This window comes from Natrix helvetica, assembly GCF_964273705.1.
Source record: "Natrix helvetica genome assembly, chromosome: 5".
In the NCBI taxonomy this organism is placed as follows: Eukaryota; Metazoa; Chordata; class Lepidosauria; order Squamata; family Natricidae; genus Natrix; species Natrix helvetica.
This window is the reverse complement of record NC_138551.1, coordinates 14,753,643-14,767,659: the sequence shown is the minus strand read 5'-3', so window position 1 is coordinate 14,767,659 and position 14,017 is coordinate 14,753,643. Positions and strand designations below refer to the sequence as shown.

Below are 14,017 nucleotides of genomic sequence, written 5' to 3'. Positions count from 1 at the left end.
CGTTCATAAGTCAGTTTTTCCAGTGCTGTTCAAACAGTCGCTAAAGAAATGGTTGTAAGTCAGGACTACCTGTATAACCACCATATATAAAGAAGTTTTAATCCACTCTATTTTGATATTTCAACAATTCACTTTTAATTGTTTATCTCTTGTGCTGGATGCAGGGATTAGAATAACCTTCTCCTTCAGTTTGACCTTCTGAATGTTTGATTCTGTAACTCCCTTCGTCTTTAGATGCCCTGCCTAAACTGGTTGGAAATAAAGACTGTTCTGGGAGGTGAAGCCAAAACAGAATACCAAATGTGGCTTGAGTTAGTTTTTGAGGAAACCTTGTCATCTTGGTAATTAATGAAGAATTTTAATTTTATACATGTCTAAAAAGAATAATTTTACATGCTAAGATCTTCAGTGATGGCTCTTATTTGAAAGCACCAACAGTCTGAAAAACAGGTGTTTAGGGACGATATACAGTCAGTGGTAGGGGATGCGGCCCCCAAATAGAATATTCTATAGGACACTTATATAGGGACGTGGTAGCTCAGTGGCTAAGACGCTGAGCTTGTCGATCAGAAACGTCGGCAGCTCAGCAGTTCGAATCCTTAGCACCATGTAACAAAGTGAGCTCCTGTTACTTGTCCCAGCTTCTGCCAAACAAGCCATTCGAAAGCATGTAAAAATGCAAGTAGAAAAATAGGAACCACCTTTGGTGGGAAGGTAACAGCGTTCTGTGTGCCTTTGGTATTTAGTCATGCTGACCACATGACCACAGACACAGCGCTGGCTCTTCGGCTTTGAAATGGAGATGAGCACCACCCCCTAGAGTCAGGAATGACTAACACATATGTGCGAGGGGAACCTTTACCTTTATAGTCAGTGGTAGCATCACAAATAAAGACTTCCGTGATCTTTTGTTGGCATGATCTGCTGTCAACTTTATTTCACTTTATTGCTTCTATGAGGGGACATAATAGCTCAGTGGTTAAAGACAATGATGTTGTCAGCTGGAAAGCTAACTGTCAAGAATTAAACACTGGCAGCTACATGCCTCTTCATTTCAACTTGTCATTAGAATAAAGAGGGGGAAGTGTTAATTACGAATGGGTTAGTTGGAGAAACGAAACTTCTGCAGTTCCACTGAAACTCACGAGTGTGGAAACCTTTCAAGAACGTATCAACACGTGTGAAGAAGAAGGCAGATGGTTCCCATAACAAAGAAAAGTTGTTTACTTGGTCTATGTGGATTCCTGGGGGCTGGGCTGGGAACTTCATTGTTTAATACTGTGAACTGCTGCCTGAGAAATTCAGAGTTAGTTTTGCCTCACCATTACCATGCTATTTATTCAATCAACAGTACGCTTTTATTTCAATAGGTGTTGTATACCGGCGAGCCAGGCCAGCAGAGGGCAGTCGAGAGGAGGCCCCCTCTGATTGGCCCAGGCACGCCGGCCAGCCGGCGGGAGAAATCCTTTGTTCCAATTGGTTCGTCGTCTGACAGCTCCTGATATAAATAGCTGTCAGACGACTAGTTGGTGTTCCTGTCAGTTCTTTGTTGAATAAATACGTTGGCTTCATTCCGTCTCCGTCTCCTCATTTGAGGCTACAACACTGGCGACGAGGACAGGCGACGTGGAACCCTACACCGTGCCTCCAATGGCTTCTAACGCTGCCTTTTCGCCGTTCCGGCCAGAGGCTGAGGCTTGGGAAGCTTTTCTCGAGAGATTCGAGTGCTTCCTCATAGCCCACGATCTCGTCAGCCTCTCCCAAGAACGAAAGCGCGGTATCTTCCTTAATTACTGCGGGGCAGAGATGTTCGCCACCGCAAGGGCTCTCGCTGCTCCTGATCCTGCCCATTCGCTGCCCTGGGATGAACTCCTGGCTCGCCTCAAGCACCATTACGAGCCCGCGCCATCCCGTTTTGCCCGGCGGCAATATTTCCGCCGGTCTATTCAAAAAGAGGGCCAAACCATTGCCCAGTACGTTGCCGCTCTCCGCGCTGAGGCGAGTTTGTGTGAATTCAGCGACCTGGAAGACGCGCTGCTGGAGCAGTTTATCTACGGTCTACGGGACGTTAAACTCCATCGCCGCATCCTAGCTAGACCTGAGTTAACCTTGAAAATTGCGGTCGATGATGCCAGGGCGTACGAAATGGCTGATCAATCCACCCCGGATTTCAGCCACCTCAGCCACCACCCGCATGCTGCCTACTTGCCGCCTTCTCCATACGCGGCGCCTTCCTCATCCTACGCTCCATCTACTGCTGCCTCTTTCCGCACTGAGGTCGACCAAACCGCCGACCGCCTCCAGACCCTCTCCACCAGAGATGGACGCCAGTGCCTCAGTTGTGGCGGCCGCCACCAACGCTCCCAATGCAGGTTCCGGCAAGCCCTCTGCCACCAATGCGGCAGAAAGGGCCACCTCGCTGCAGTTTGCCGTTCCGTGCCTCAGGACCGCCGCAGCCCGCTACCTCAGCCTCCTCCGCCCCGTCAGCCGGCTTCCATGGCTTCCCGCCGTCAGCACTCCCTCTCCGTGGGGGACCCAGCTGAAGCTTTCCCTGAGTGGCTTGTAGACTCGGCCTCCTCAACTTTAGAGGGCCGGGGTAAGCTGCACCTCCAAATCTCTATTGAGGGGGTTCCCTGCCCTATGGAGGTGGACACAGGGTCGGCCCGATCCGTAATGTCGTGGGCCACCCTTCGCTCCTTACTGCCCTGGGTCAGACCCCACCATCTGACTGCCGGTTGCGCGATTATCAGGGAAATGTCATCGACCTGATGGGCTGCCGACCCTTTCATATTTCTTTTGGCTCTCGCAAGGCAAAACTTCCCTTACTGATTGTTAAAAACCCCCTCGCCTCCCTCCTTGGACTGGATTGGTTTAAGGCCCTCGGCCTGTCTATTGCTGGGGTTCACTCTCTTTCACCCCTCCCTCCTGCTTCCCCTCCTTCTATCTCCTCCCTCCTTTCCGAATTCTCCGATGTGTTCGCTCCCTCTTTAGGCTGCTACACGGGCTCTCCTATCTCTCTGAACCTCGACCCCTCCGTTTCGCCAATCCGCCTAAAGGCCCGCCGGTTTCCCTTTGCTTTAAAAGCAAAAGTCGACGCAGAGCTGGACAAACTAATTAGTCAGGGCGTACTAGAACCCGTTGATTTCTCCCCCTGGGAGACGCCCATAGTAGTGCCTTTGAAGTCCGACGGATCTATTAGGATCTGCGCGGACTTCAAATCCACTCTCAACAAGGCCCTCCAATCACACCCCTACCCTGTGCCCGTTGTGCAGCACGTCCTGCACACTCTAGGCCAGGGTCGCATCTTCGCTAAGCTGGACCTCGCGCAGGCGTACCAGCAACTGCCTGTCGACGACTCCACTGCGCTTGCGCAGACGATCGTTACTCACCGTGGCGCATTCAAATGCCGCCGCCTCCAGTTTGGCGTGAGCGTGGCCCCGGGCATTTTTCAAGGGCTCATGGAGCGTTTGCTCCATGGCATCCCCGGGGTCACACCCTATTTTGATGATGTTCTAATTGCTGCCCCCGACCAATTAGAACTCATCAAAATTCTGCGCTTGGTCCTGCGACAGTTCCGTGCCGCTGGCCTGCACCTCAAACCCTCTAAGTGCCAACTTGGCGTACCCTCTGTCACCTTCCTTGGCTTCCTGATCGATGCCGACGGCATCCACCCTGACCCCTCTAAAGTCGAAGCCATTCTCTCCGCCCCCACCCCTTCCAACAAAGTGGAGCTCCAAGCCTTCCTTGGCCTCCTAAATTTCTATTCCTCCTTTATTCCCCACAAAGCCTCCCTGGCCGAACCCCTGCACCGCCTCCTAGACTCTTCCTCTCCGTGGGTCTGGACCAGCCGCGAGGCGCATGCGCTCGCGGCTGTCAAGCGCTCGCTCACTGCCCCCCCAGTCCTCGCCCAGTATGATGAGCGTTTCCCTCTTACCCTGGCTTGCGACGCTTCCCCCTTTGGCGTCGGGGCTGTTCTTAGCCATTCTTACCCTGATGGCTCTGAAGCGCCCATAGCCTTTTACTCCCGCACCTTATCCAGAACTGAGCGCAATTACAGCCAGCTGGATAAGGAGGCCCTTGCTGCCGTTGCGGGAGTAAAACGTTTTCATTATTACCTCTACGGCCGCCCCTTCTCCCTGATCACCGACCACAAACCCTTGCTGGGCATTATCGCGGGGGACCGTCCCACTCCCCCCATTCTTTCCCCACGCATGTCCCGTTGGGCAGAATTCCTGTCTTCCTACTCCTACACCCTGTCCTACAAGCCTGGCGGCCACATTGCTCACGCTGATGCGTTGAGCCGTTGCCCTCTGCCTCTTCCCGTCACTGATCCAGCCCCTGTCCATTCTATTTGCCTCCTGGCTGACCTCACCCTACCGATGTCCGTTTCGGACATCGCTCAGGCCTCCCGCAATGACCCCATCCTTCACCGCGCCATGACCGCTGTCACTCGGGGCTGGTCCGCGGCCTCCACTGACCCCCAACTCTCCCCCTTCTTCCGCCGCCGCCTGGAGCTGTCCGTGATGCAGGATTGCCTCCTTTGGGGAAACCGTGTGGTTGTCCCATCTTCTTTGCGGCCAGCTGTCCTGTCTCGCCTCCATGACGGCCACCCCGGCATAGTCCGCATGAAGAGCCTCGGCCGCGGCTATGTCTGGTGGCCGTCCATGGACGCGGATATTGCCGCCTTCGTCCAACGCTGTCCCCCTTGCCAGCAGGTGCGCTCTGCGCCACCTTCTTCCCCCCCCCAGGGAGTGGGAACTCCCTATGGGCCCATGGAGCCGGCTCCACGTCGACTTCATGGGGCCCATTGACGGCCATGTCTTCTTCCTCCTGGTGGATGCCTGGTCGAAGTGGGTTGAGCTGTTTCCCATGCCCAGCTCAACCTCTTCGGCCACTATCCGCATCTTAGACTCCCTATTTAATACCCATGGCCTCCCGGACGTTATCGTTTCCGAGGGTCCTCCTCGATGATGGGAGACATTGGCGGCGGCACATAAGCCAGTTGCATCAGCGACCAGAGGGACCTGAACCCAGCACAACTGCAGAAAATCAACCAGGCCCTAACGACGACGCCTGCCGGCTCGACCGTCCACACGCCGCTAGCTCCGACCTCGCAACAGCCCCTCCCGGTGCGCTGACTCACTTACCATCGCCCGTCGGTGCATTACTGGGAGGAAGACCCATCCAGGACGCTGCCAGGCCTGTTCGCCACAAGAGCGGAGCCGACACTCCTTCCTCCTCGGGCGGGGCGCCATCTTCACTGAGACGCTCCCAGCGCGTGCGCAGGCGTCCGTTGTACTTAGACGATTACGCCTGCGCAATCCAGGGGAAAGGGGTGTTGTATATCGGCGAGCCAGGCCAGCAGAGGGCAGTCGAGAGGAGGCCCCCTCTGATTGGCCCAGGCGCACCCGCCAGCCGGTGGGAGAAATCCTTTGTTCCAATTGGTTCGTCGTCTGACAGCTCCTGATATAAATAGCTGTCAGACGACTAGTTGGTGTTCCTGTCAGTTCTTTGTTGAATAAATATGTTGGCTTCATTCCGTCTCCGTCTCCTCATTCGAGGCTACAACAATAGTCAAGCTGGATGTTGACACTGACAACCTGGGTTCAAGACCTGAGCATCACATGACAGGGTAAGCTCCTGTTATTTGCACCAGCTCCTCCCCAGTTAGCAATTCGAAAGCATGCAAATGCAAGCAGATAAATAGGTACCGGCTTAATAGTGATGCCAGCCACATGACCATGTAAGGGTCTTCGGACAATGCTGGCTAATCCCTTGGCTAAGAAACAGAGATGTCCTCTATAATTGGACATGATTCCAATTCTATTACCTTTACATTGCATCTAATATTATGTTGCATTGGAAATCCAGCTCATTTCTACCCTGCTATCCTTGGTTGCTTAGTGAGATGGGCGGCATATATAAATTTAATATTAAAAACAGAAATATTCTGAAGAACGGTGTTTTTTGTTCTCAATTTATTGCACCATTTCTATTATTGTATTTTATTAATTTATTTTACATTACTTTATTAACTTTTAAATATTTCCAATTGCATTGATACTCTGTGCAGATACTAAATTGTCATTTCATGCTGTTTGTGGTAAATGTAGATTGATTATACAGCGGTGTATAAACCCAATAATTGAATAGTTATAATTTTTATGTACTTGTTTTGTTTGCCTCTTTGCTGAAAAAAAAAAAGAAAACTGGACAAATCAAAGCAAATGAGTTCCTGCCCATGCAGTGAATCTCATCAGACATAAACTTGATTGATTACCTTCTCAGAAAAAAAGAAGTATTTAAGCTGCAATCTCTTGTCTATTTTTCCTGGGAATAAATCTTACTGAATTTAGTGGGACTTACTTCTAGGTGGATCGCCATAGAATTTGTCGATCACAGTTCCCATAATCTCTCATTGCTGGAAGTGTTAGCTAGGAAGTAGTAGTTGAGTAATACAGTATATTGAAAGCCACAAATTTCCTACTTCTGTTCTAATACATTGTACTAGATCAGAGGTGTCAAATTCAAGATATGCAGGCGAGATCTGGCCTGTGAGGTGCTTAGAGCTGGCCTGTGCAGACATGCTGGAAACAGCAAAGGACTGGCCTGCAGTGTATCTGCCAGCAAAAACGGAGCTCAGGAGGGCTGCGGGTGGTCCTCCCGAGCCCTGTTTTCGCTGGGAGAGAGTTGCAGGAAACCATCACAGCCTAAAACGGAGCTCAGGCCACGGGTAGCCCTCCTGAGCTCCATTTTTGCTGGCAGAGCCTAAAACGGAGCTCAGGAGACCGTTTCGCTGGCAGAGTGTTCTGGCTGCCACAGGCAGCCAGAAGTGAGGTCGAGCTGGCCATGCCCACATTGCCCCCCCCCCCCCGAGATCAAACACAACCCGGATGCGGCCCTCAATGAAATTGAGTTTGACACCCCTGTACCAGATCATCTGTATCATCATCCTCTTACTCACGGGATCACATAAAGGTGGCCAAGTTCTAAAAAATTCCAATCACTTCAGCTTTTTGTTCAGTGATCAAAGAATTAAAGTAGCAACATTGAACTCCATCTATCTTTAACTCTCTCTCTCTCTCTCTCTCTCTCTCTCTCTCTCTCTCTCTCTCTCTCTCTCTCTCTCTCTCTCTCTCTCTCTCTCTCTCTCTCTCTCTCTCTCTCTCTCTGATAGGGATAGCAATATCCTATTTAACACTAATCGCGTGTGCATTATTTATGTCTACATAAATAATTCAGTGGCTAATTAATCCAATTCTTTTATAATTACCTCCTAGAACACAGAGCCTAAATCTCCACATCTTAATTGCTACTTAATGGAGATATTTATGACACAGATTCTCACAAACGATATAGAAACTCTCACTTCATTTACACCGGGGTCTAAGCTGAAAATTTCTGGAGGTGGGTTTTGAATTGGGGAGGGGGGGCAGAGGTGGTAGAGGGGGAAGAAAGGGGTAAGCTGATGTTTAAAGTTTTAAAGTCAACATCCATAATTTTTCAACCTCGGTAACCAGTGTACAAGTCTTTGTGACTTTTTCTGCCACTTATGACCCGATACATACATTTTCTCCATAGTGATCCATTCCTAACCTGCTCTTTGAAGTCTCCCAATTTTTGCTATCACCACTATAACTGAAACTGTCCATTTTGCTACTGATTGTCCTTTTCTTCTCTTTTCTTCTACCTTACCCAACTTTAGAGCCTCTTCCAGAGAGTTGGATCTTCGCACCAGGTGCCCAAAGTAGGATCATTTGAGTCTGGCCATTTATACCTTGAACGAGAACTCTGGATTGATGTCTTTGGTAAGCCATCATTTTGTTTCCTTGGCTGAGGTCTCAGAGGTCTTCTCTGTCCTGGGAAAATTCCAATAGGAAACAAAGGCAACAACACAAGCAAAAAATCTTACTTTAAGATCAAAGGTTTATTGTTTCAAATAATTTGGAACATTAGAAATGAATAGATATAAAAGATATAATAGCAGTAATACACTGCACTGACATATTAATGCAGAGGGCCAATGAGATATAGCAAGTCCTACAAGAACTGCTATAAATCAAAGGGCTCCAAGCCAATCTTGAATCCTCTCTTTTATACTGTTCTTCTAACAGTATAAAATGCTTTACAACCTCACTAACTGTCACTATCCGTGAACACCTGTGTACATTACTTTCAATTCCTCATTTCCAACAGTTTCATTCTTTCTCTTTTATACGAATCCATACAAGTGCATATTTTGCAAAAAAAAAAACATATTTCACAGTTAGTAACGGTTCAGCAGGATTACAAATATTTCTGGTAAATTTTGAAATCATCCTAGCTGAAAACTTTGGTTCATATCTTTTTTTCTTCTTCTGGGGCCTTCTATCATCCTCATTGAATCAAATAGATCAATAGCAGTGACGTGCAGTCAGGGGAGGCAGGGGAGGCAGGGGAGGCAGAGCCTCACCGCTCTCATGAAAAGAAAAAAAAATTAAAAGGGAAAAGGCGAGTGCTGAGGTGAGGCTTAAAAAAGCCTCTCAAAAAGGGAGGACTGTGACAACTTTGATCTTTGCAAGCGTGCAAGCAAAATACCCCAGGATCACGGTGGCGGGGACAGCAACTCCTTCCGCTGCGCTATGGAGAAGAGCCACGCTGTGCAGGAGGCTCCTCAGCGCTAGCCTCAGATCAGCACGAACCACAGTCCCTTCATGTTGGCTCGGGAAAGAGAGGAATGGGACAACGGCTCATGCTGATCTGAGGCTAGTGCTGAGGAGCCTCCTGCACACGCGGTCCCATTCCCCTCCTTCCTGAGCCAACATGAAGGGGACCGTGGCTCGCGCTTATCTGAGGCTAGCGCTGAGGAGCCTCCTGCACAGCGTGGCTCTTCTCCGCAGCGCAGCGGAAGGAGTTGCTGTCCCAGCCACTGTCATCCTGGGGTATTTTTCTTGCACGCTTGCAAAGATCAAAGTTGTCACAGTCCTCCCTTCATGATGATCATTTGATGACGTCATTGCCTCACCAGCCATAAACCTCACTGCACGTCACTGATCAATAGGCTACATTTCTTGATTCTCACATCTCTAACAACAAAATTCAAAGGCATCAATATTTTTCCTATCCTGGAACATCTTAGAGAATGAAAGTTTAGCAAGAAGAAGCAATGCTCTAGTACAGGAGTGTCAAACTCAAAGGCCTGTGAGCTGAATCTGGCCTGCAGGGTGCTTACATCTGGCCCATGGGACACCCTGGAAACAGCGAAGGACCAGTCCGTGGTGCCTCTGCAAGCCAAAATGAAGCTTGAGAGGACTACGTGTGGCCCTCCTGAGCTCCGTTTTCACTGGCAGAGGGCTGCAGGAGGCCATTACAGCCAGAAATGGAGCTCACGAGGGCCACGCGCAGCCCGCCCGGGCTCCATTTTCACTGGTAGAGGTTTGCAGGAGCCGTCACAGCTGAAAACTGAGCTCGCGAAGGCTGTGTGCGGCCTCCCAGGCTGCACTTTTGCTGGCAGAGGGTTGCAGGTGGCCATCACAGCCAGAAACGGCTCCATTTTTGCTGGCAGAGCAGGAGGCCATTGCAGCCGGAAGCAGAGCTCAGGAGCCCATTTTCACGGGAAGAGTACTCAGGCCATCACAGGCGCCCCCGACATTAGTGACATCGAGCTGACCACATACCCCTGCCCCCCCCGGGGTCAAACACAACCCGTATGCGGCCCTTAATGAAATTGAATTTGAAACCCCTGCTCTAGAAAAGAATGCTATGCACAAGTATAGAAATATACAGTTGGAAGGGAAAATAAGCTCAGGTTACCAAATTAGAAGGCTGCTAATGCATCCCTGAAGATTGCCATGTTTCTAGCCAAGACAGTCCACCAAACTAGGCATAACTAAGCAATCAATCAATCAATCTTCAACTATAACACGGAAGAACACACGGAGAGACACCGCCCTCAAAGGGCCTCTCTTATATAGACAGCCTCTTAAAGTGAGAACCCTGCTGACTAATTCTCCTTGCATCATCTCGTTTTACAGCCTTACAGCAGCTGATCAACTATTAAATCATCATTACCTTAATACTCCTCCCATTTAAAGCTGAACAGCTGAATGCTTTAACATATTGATGATGCTTTCTTTTTCCATTTTATCCTTGCTCCTGCTTCGGTTCCTACTCTCATTGCTACTGTAGGAAGTTAGCACCCACCCCTCTCCTAGAAGAATGAAATATCCTAGGAAATAGTGAAAAGGCAGAATATTATATTTCCCTGGATGTGAAAAGGGAGAAACATGTTTTAAACACAAAGTATCTCCCTGCAGCTTCCTGCCCCCCCTTTTTTGTCAATGAGCCATTAAAGCCTGAGCTAGTCTACTTTACATAATAAAGGTCATATTAGCCTTTCAGAGAAACTCACCACATGGCATATGGAAAGTCAATCAAACTTGGGATTCAAAACACAGCCTAGAGAGTTGCTCCTGCATGGCCCCATGGGAGTATGACAACCAATCAGAATACATTTGAACAGGAAACAGAGAGGTGGGGTGGAACAGATTATAAAAAACCCAGCAAACCCCTTCCTCTCTTCTCTTCTTCTTCACCCAACATCTGGAAGCATGTGATCTCCCTTTTCTGTTCAGGACTCAAGCCATGTGATCCTGTCCACCATTAAACCATCTTTCCAAGCAGCCTCCATGTCTCCAGTGCCTTTTCCCCCACTTGGAGCTGAACCCAGAAGGACGTTTCTTCCAACACTACAAACGCTACTAGTGCCATTACTACTATTGCTGCTGGACCTACTCCTAATTCCATTATCTACTGACTGTGTACACTCTGTCTCATTAATCATCATTACCGTAACATGTGTAGGAAGTTAAAACCCATCCCTCTGCTAGAAAACTGAAATATCCTGGGAAATATTAAGAAGGCAGAATATTGTGTTTCCCTGGATGTGAAAAGGGAGAAACATGTTTTTAAAGACAAAGTAGCTCCCTGCAGCTCCCCCCACCCCACCTTTGTCAATGAGCAATTAAAACCTGAGCTAGTTTACTTTACATACTAAAGATAGGATTAACTTTCTACAGAAACTCACCACAGGGCATCTGGGAAGAAGCAATGCTCAACCAAACTTGGACTCAAAACACAGCCTAGAGCAGCGATGGCAAACCTTTTTTGGCTCGTGCCATACGTGGGGGGAGCGCAGGGGGAGGGTCGTTTGCAGGCGTGCCGCACCCATAATGCAATGCACAACCCTCCCCCCAGTGTGCATGCATGCACTACAGGCGCGACCCCTCCCCATTTTTGCATGCTTTTTTCACCCTCCCCAGGCTCCAGAGGCTTTATAGGAGCATGGGGAGGGTGAAAACAGCCTCCCCCACCCACCCCCACCCCGGAAGCCCTCTGGAGGCTTCAGGGACCTTCAGAGGTTTCCCTGAAGCCTCCGAAGCAGTCAAAACAACCCTCCGAGCAAACCGGAAGTCACTTCCGGTTTGCTCGGAGGGTCGTTTTGAGCGCTCCGAAGGCTTCAGGGACCTTCAGGAAGCTTCTCTGAAGCCTCCGGAGCAGTCAAAACGACCCTCCAAGCAAACAGGAAGTCCATTCCCGAACTTCCGGTTTGCCTGTAGGGCCGTTTTTTTGCGCTCCGGAACCTTCAGAGAAGCTCATGAAGCCTCCAGAAGGCCTCCAGGGGGGCGGCGGGGGAGGCTCTTTTTGCCCTCCCCAGCCTCCTACAAAGCCTCTGGAGCCTGGGGAGGGCGAAAAATGGCTTTAAAAAAGGCTGAACTCAGCCTCGCGTGCCCTGACAAATGGCTCCACGTGCCGCCTGTGGCACGCGTGCCTTAGGTTCGCCATCAGTGCCCTAGAGAGTTTCCCCTGCATGGCCCCATGGGAGTCTGACAATCCATCAGAATGCATTTCTTACACAGGAACAGGAAACAGAGAGATGGGGCCAAACAGAGTATAAAAAACCTAGCAAAACCCTTTTTCTATTTTTTTCTTCTTCAACCAACATCTGGAAGCATATGATCACCTTTTCTGCTCAGAGCCTCAAACCATCCACCATTAAACCATCTTTCCAAGCAGCACTCCATGTTTCTAGTCTTTCCCCCCCCCCACTTGGAGCTGAACCCAGAAGGACATTTCTGCCAACTCATGAGAATTAGAATGAATGAATGAATGAATGAATGAATGAATGAATGAATGAATGAATGAATGAATGAATGCATGAGGATTAGAAGCAATACATATTGGAGGTTAAGACATGCTAGCTCCATGGTTATGCTAAGGTCTTGTTAGATCATTTCCACTGAAGTTGCTTTGACTCCATGGCTCAAGAATCCATTGTGGTAATGGAATGTGTGGATGACCTTGTGAAATGAGGGGAAGAGATAACACCTAGGAAACAATCAGACAAAAGAGGGAAGAGCCCCCAATGGCTCAATGGTTAGAGGAGAAACCTAGGAAAGGCCTACTTGAATGGATCAATCAATTAAAAGCAGCTGTGGGAGGTTTGGCCTTTCAGACTTGGAGGATTCGATTAATGTTGCCTGGCAGAAAAATAGAATTAGTTTCACCTTGTTGTATTTCCCTTCATCTAGTTCTGCTTCACTGCCGAACAGCAGGCACAGCCTGGGGGTGGAATCAAGGGAGTCGTCAGCCTAGAATCGTTATGTCCAATGGTCTGTGTCCAATCTTCTTTTGCATTCTATTGACTTTTATCTAGCACCAATTTAGTGCTGACAATTAGTTGACAAGATTTGTGTTAAGTATGATCAATAAATAATCTTAACTGGACTTTAATGTGTGATCCTGATTCTTCGTAGGTGACAATATCTCACATCTTATTTATGTCCTTTTAAATCAGTCTTATACTTCTCTGCTATGAGTGGCCCAAAGGTGCTTTTTCAAGAGGCAACTGGACTTTCTGGTTTTTCTTTGAAGACATTTGTTGGAAGAAATGTCCTCCTAGGTTCAGTTCCAAGTGGGGAAAAAGACACTGGAAACATGGTGGCTGTTTGGAAAGATGGTTTTAATGGTGGACAGGATCACATGGTTTGAGGTCCTGGGGAAAAAAGGCTCACATGCCTTGAAGATTTTGAAGAAAAAAGGAAGAGATGCTGAGAGTCCCTGGGTTTTAAGCCCTCTCTGGACTTTGAACTTCCTGCGGCACAGGAAGAGTATCCTGATTGGTTGCTGTCAGAGGTCATAGCTAGCCCTGTAGGCTGTCTGTGTGCTAAGTTTGGTTGGAACTTGGTAAGTGGTGCAATGAAGGGCAATGAAAGGGCTCTGACTGAAGGGGGTAGATCTTTGTTATGTAGAATAGACTGGTGGTGGTGGGGGCTTAATGGCCCATTAACAAAGGTGGGGCGGGGCTGATTTTCTGCCTCAGTTTCTACTTCTTTTTTAGGGGAAATATACTGTCTTTTTAATATTTCCTAAAATATCTCATTTTCCTAAGAGAGGGATAGGTGCTAACTTCCTACAACTCCTCATCTGAGCTTCAGAGCTGAAGTCAGAGCTGAAGAAGCTTCTTGGACGAGAAGCGAAACATCTTCAAAGAAAAACCAGAAAGTCCAGTTGCCTCTTGAAAAAGCACCTTTGGGACAACCATGACCTGGATGACTGAGAATCTTCATAGACATTCTGCTACGAGTGAGTTGTGTCTTTCTGAATACTTAAACATAAGACCCCAAACCTTTAACCCCATTTCTCCTGCAGCTCACAGACATTCTAATCCAGAGGAATGAATGATTTTTGGAATAATATACAAAATGCTCGGTCCTCAGGCAAGAGAGAATGGTGACTATACTGAAACAGCAGGAACTTCTGTCAAACTGACATCTATTCAAGCATAATGTTTAAAATTACTCACCAGTTCATATATCTGCAACCCATTTTATGTGAAATGGATATTCAGTTAGCAGCCGCCATTATATATATATATAAGCTCTGTATTTAACATTTAAAATTCCACGGCAATTTCACACTCAACAATGCCTGATGGTACAAATTTCATTATTCAATCTGATTGAATATGGTCCATGCT

The 14,017-nt window shown here is 48.4% G+C and overlaps 1 long non-coding RNA gene across 1 annotated transcript; it reads left to right on the top strand.

Annotated features, from left to right (window-relative positions):
* The first annotated feature begins 234 nt into the window (after positions 1-234).
* On the top strand, positions 235-13,530 carry LOC309392818. Its single transcript, XR_014175498.1, has 5 exons — positions 235-341; positions 1,352-1,370; positions 5,575-5,632; positions 7,706-7,808; positions 13,430-13,530. It is a non-coding gene; the product is annotated as an uncharacterized lncRNA (long non-coding RNA).
* Positions 13,531-14,017: the final 487 nt, after the last annotated feature.